Below are 6,000 nucleotides of genomic sequence, written 5' to 3'. Positions count from 1 at the left end.
AATAGTTTTATAACAGAATTTAATTTCGTAAATAACATGGAGCTTTTTATAAGGGAACCCATGAATAAGAAAACAATATTTTACCATCTTATTAACTGTGTTTGATAAGTGACCATCGTATCAAAGAACCCATTTCGATATCTACAATTTTAAAACAAATTTTGATAATTAATTTCTAAGTTTGATCCATTTTAAATATTTATCAAAAAACCTAAATGTGATATAATAAATTTTACAATAAATACAGTACAAAAATTTCATTACAAAAATACTAAACAGTTTTGTCCACATCATATTTTTTGTTATGATATTGTAGTATATAATTAACAAAAATAAATATATCTCATAAATTCTAACTCAATGGTCTCATCTTTTACCTACATAAAAAAACAAAAAACTTATGTTAAAATAATAAAAATAACATGCCAATAAAAAAAATAACAGAAACATAACATAAACTATCTCAACATAATAAACCTAATAAATACGAATGTTGTTATTATTATTTTTTTGAAAAAAACATAATAAATTTAAAACACACATAACAAATAAATTACATAAAAAACAAAACATAGAGGATTATACATAAATACGAATATTGTTATTTAAATATAATAAAAAACATAAAAAAATTTACGAATGAAAATATAAAATAGAAACATATCTTACCAAAATAATATCTCTTTTTAACGAAATAATACCTTACAAAAATAAAAATAAAATCATAAATAAATCAAAAACAACTAAAAAAATTAATTTTTACAACAAAAAAAACCACTAAATTAAAAAAATACCTTTTATAATTTTTTTAAACACCAAACCCTTATAACCCCCAAATACAACTTCTTAATTTTTTTTCACACTCTAAACACAACCCTAAATTAAATCCCTTTTTCTTTCCCATTCTCTTTTCCTTCCCTTTCTCATTTCCTTTCCTTTTCTTCTATTTTTTTTCCTTCTCATTCTCCTCTCTTTACCTATTTTACTTCTATTTTTTTCTTTCTTTTTCCCTTGCTTCCCTTCCATTCTCTTCTTCTCTTCTTCTCTTCTTCTCTTCTTCTCTTCTTCTAAACTATTTTTTTCTTTTCAGATCATAATGGGATTGGGGACCATTATAAGGTCCCTAAAACACAAGTCATGAGACCAGTGATGGTCCCGTTCCATCGCTGTAGGGCAATGCAGTGTCCCATCATCGTAGAAGAGCTTGGTGCCGCCTACCAGTTGGGCTTCACCAGCTCAGTGCTGCCTACCAATTAGGCATCACAAACTCTCAGTGCCGTCTATGAGGTGGCCTTCACCTGCGGTTGTCAAGGTCACGGGGTTGGGTTGGGTTTTGGTGGTATATGGGTCATATTTGACTTGTATTTCTTTGGTGTCGCCTATCAACATGCCATATCTTATTAATATATATTTTTTAAATTTGGCTATCAGAATTTAGGGTGGTGCCGCCTATGCACTACCCTCCATACCATGGATATACCATTTTGATATATAATCTGACTGACATACCAATTTGGTATATAATTATTATTTTTTATATTATTGCTGTAAAAAAGCCTCTATCATCTTTATATAAATTTATTACGAAAAAGTTTAAAATTTGAATATTTATTTGTTAAAAATTAAATGTAGATTTTAAATTATAAAATTTGTGGTATATTACTTAAAATCAAATATAGAATATAATTAAATTGTTTAATAAATATAAAATTTTAAATTATGAAAGTTTTCATTTTACATCTTTATCTTTAAAGGTGGTAACGGGTAAGCTCTGATTGAGCTGTGTTTGGATTCGCATTATTTTGGGCTCGAATATCTCTGGTTGGGATCAGTTGAGCTTTCTTGGAATCAAATTTTTCTCAAATCCATATTTTTCAAGTTTGGGTTTTCTCAAACTCGGACCCTCTCGAATTCAAATATTTTCAGGCTCAAATTTTTTTAGGGTTAGGTCGAGTGAGCATAAAGAGATTCAAATAATTTGATGTTTTATAATTTATATTCGTGATAATAACATATTTGCCTCCCATACATTAGAAAAAATTTTAATGTGGTATCTAAAGTTTTTTAATGTCTAATGTGCCTCCTATACTTTGCTTTTGTTGTCTAAAAAAGTACCTGGGTCTAACGACGCTAAAGTATGATGTGGCAGTACACGTAGACTGCTAAAATAATACCATGTGGTACTTTACTATAAAGAAAGTTAATCAAGTTAAATAGGGGCATAGTAACAATTTTACCATTTTATTTCTAAAGCCAAAGAAATATTTATTTTTTCTTTCTTTTCTTTTATTTTATTTTTCTTTTTTTTTCCTTGACCAATTGACCAAAAAAGCCTTTTTTTTCAAAAAATTACAGAAATGGGCCGATTTTTTTTAAATGATGGGAATGGTCCGTTTTTACAAAAACGCGTTAAGTTGGCATCATTTTCAGGGGAAACGCAGAAAAACGCATCTAGCTCAGCGCTTCTTTCCCTGATGTCAGGTAAAACACGCTAACGTGGAAACATTTTTCTAAAAAGCGTCCACGTGGGTGTGCTTTTACCTGTGTTTTCCCAGTTAGGGTTTTTTAATTTTTAATTATTTAGGGTTATGGTTATAATTTAGGGTTTATGAAATTAGAGTTTAAGAGTTTTTATTTTTTTAACTGTCTAGGTTTAGGATTTCCTTTATTTTTAAGGTTTAGGGGGTCTGAAAAAATAATTTGTATATGATGAGTTTTAAAAAAATATTTTTGAGGGGTTGAGTTCTGAAGATATAATTTTGACGAGAGGTTGAGTTCTGTAGAGAAAAAATGCTTTAAGTAGGATGCAAAGTCAGCAAAAGAACTAAAAACGCTTCCAACTGGACACCCTTTCCAGAACTACTGCTTCTCAGAAAATAAATTTGATTAGATGGTTCTAAAAAATATCCTAGGATTCCCGGGATGAGGTTTGTGAAAAATGCCCTGAAGAGTGGGGGTTGAGGTTTATAAAAGAAAAATGCTCCAAGCAGGATGCACTGTCAGCAAAAAGCACTGAAAGCACTTCTAATTGGACGTCCTTTTCAGTACTGCTGCTTTTGAGAAAATAAATTTTATGATATGATTATGAAAAAATATCTCGGGATTCCTAGGGCATTTTACAGAAAGGAGTGAGATGCATTTTGTTAGTCTATAAATGACTCATATTTCAGCATCTGATGGCATAAGTTGGATCAATAGAAATTGAAAAAGTTCAAAAGAATAGAAGTTGGAGTTGAAGGTATAAGTTGATTTTCCGTGTTAATTTTATACGAAGCATTATATTTATTGCATAATTTTTTGATTTTTCGTGTTAATTTTGCTTGTTTTGAATTTCTCTCGATAGATAAATTGGTTAACAATGAGTGGACGAATTAATTTTATTATTTATTACGATGGTGAGGTCCGTGACACTGAGAACTACATGCTTTTTTTATCGAAGAACACAACGCAACTAGCTTTTAACCAGAACATAAAATTGACGGAACTTCGAAAAAGAATTAGGCAAAAAATCTTCGGATCTATAACAATGAGAGTTTCGTCTATTAAGTATTGGTTTTTTGTTTCAGTAGATCCCATGAGATATGACTCATTTGATGTTAAAGGTGCTCAGGGCTTAAAGCCGATGGTGTAGACGCACCTTGAAAGTGGAACACCATTTCTTGAATTATATGTGGAATTTTCAAAATCGGATGAGGGACTTGCAACTTCAATGTCTCTTCCTGTCCGACACGTGAGAACGATTGAAAATGTCGATAGTACAACCAGTTTATTAAAATGTTCCCATTATGATATCTCGGATCATCAATGGGAAGACACTCATCTCTCTTGGCCTTAGATTTCAATCGTGGGAGGCAGAACACTGAACCATCGGGTTTTAATGGTAAAACAAAATACACAACCTCTACACACACTCAATTAGTGGATGGAACATGCACCTCGGTGGGTTGATGTTTGACACTGGGAATACTTACTAGGGAATGACATCATCTTCCAGTGGTTGGTAATTGACATGTGATTTTAGATGTTCCGGAACGTACACGAGAAGGGATGATTTACTTCCTACGATGTCTACCGGTGAGGGGACCTCCAACATGGCAGATGTTAGTGGGTCTGAGAATGAAGATGACAATGTATCCGATATAAATCCTTCTTGAGAGTTTGGTTTCGATGGTTCAGAAGTTGGATTATTTTCTGAACTGGAGCCTATCCCAACTGAACTTGAAAACGGTAAAGGGGGTGATGAAGATGAAGATGAAGAAGTAGATCTACGATTCACATTGTACTTGTTACCAACCCACATGCATAATGTCGATCTTTTGGTAGAGGATTCTTTGGAGTTTGCAAAGAGGCCTGGCCATAGAAGTGCATCGTTGGATTCGGGTGATTTGGAAATGGGTAAGGAGTATTCCAGTAAAGATGGTTTTCTCGCAGCATTGAAGTAATATAGCATTAATAATAGGGTTAACTTTCACGAGGTTAAATCCAAATATGAGAAGTTTGAGGGGAAGTGTGTAGTCTAATATGGCAACTACTCATGGAAAATCATGGCTTCTGTTAGGAAGAAGACGAAGTTATAGAGGATTAAAAAGTTTACCGGTTCACATACATGTGTTGCCTCGGGTACATTATCACTGGGTTATTAGAGCTTGCTCCTTTTAAATTGTTACTTGATAAAGATCTACATTGCAAACCAAAAGGTCAACTGTGCTCGACCCTAATACGCGACAACATAAATAGCCGGGAGCTCTCAAACTAACAGAGGTTATGCGGGTTGTGTAGGAACCCGGGTCATACAATGTCGTCCTGTCCACATTGAAGTTAAACATTATAATATGTCTTCATGGGAATTGTTAGCCATTTTTAATCCAAAATAAATTTAATATTTGTTCATGTGAATTTTCAACAAAAACATTTGATATTTCTGTTCAAATCAAACCTTATTGCAATGCTATGTGAAAATATTCAAGGTACATTCGAATTTTGATTAGGGTTTAATAGATAGCTAAATTAGACAGTGTACAAAAAATATTCAAAAGAAATTATATTAATTTAAATGATACAATTTACAATTCATTAGTGCATATGCCAGTCGAAATCTCTGCCACATTGGGGTGGTTGGCGGTTACGCGCTAGATTTCTTCTAGGTTCCGCTTTCGACCGAGGTTGTGGTTGTTGGGGTTCACCTTCAGTTGGTGTAGATCCTTGCATTTGTGCAACCCCCGGCCTATTACTAGATGGTTGAGAAGATGACCAACCTTGATAGAACAAAGATGCCAGAGGTATTTGCGTTACCCATAGTGAATAAGCGTCACTATGTTGAGCCCCATAAGTTGATGGGATAATGAGTGGACTCCCCGTTGGTGCCTCATGCATAGATGCCTATACATTGTCGTATACATCGTCGTCATCAGAAAATGAGATGGCCCAGACGTGTACCACATCGGTGATGGATGACCAACAATCTAACTTGACATAGGATTAGAAACAGAAGAATGAGGTGTAATATTTTATGCTTGTGTGTGAAAACAAAAGAGTTATGATAATGACCAGAATAAGATGATGCACAATGAAGGGGATGTGGTGAGGGTGGCTGTGTTGATGCCGTCGGGGTTGGTTCTTGCGTGGGCGTTGATGATGGGGCTGTCTCGCCACACCTTGGATTTAAAAGGGTCTGTCGTAGCCTACTCATATGAAGACACTAATGCCTATCCTATTTGGTCAACAAATATGGCTTGCCATGGATCCTAAACCATGTCATGTAATCTGGATCGCATGTTAACTCCAAAATGAGAATTGCGTCACGAGAAGGTAAAAAATCATACCGGTTGTTCCACATCTCGATGGATTGTGAGTGGAATACCGACCAATTAGTATCCGATCACTATAAGTCGAAACGGTGAAGATCATCAAGCTCTTGAGGTGCCATAGGAATCGATTGCCAGAATTTGAACTGTCGCAACATTTTATCCGCCTCGTGCATCTCGAAGGTAGCGTATACTA

The sequence above is a fragment of the Gossypium hirsutum genome, chromosome D10 (assembly GCF_007990345.1).
Source record: "Gossypium hirsutum isolate 1008001.06 chromosome D10, Gossypium_hirsutum_v2.1, whole genome shotgun sequence".
NCBI lineage: Eukaryota > Viridiplantae > Streptophyta > Magnoliopsida > Malvales > Malvaceae > Gossypium > Gossypium hirsutum.
This window is presented reverse-complemented; position numbering follows the sequence as displayed.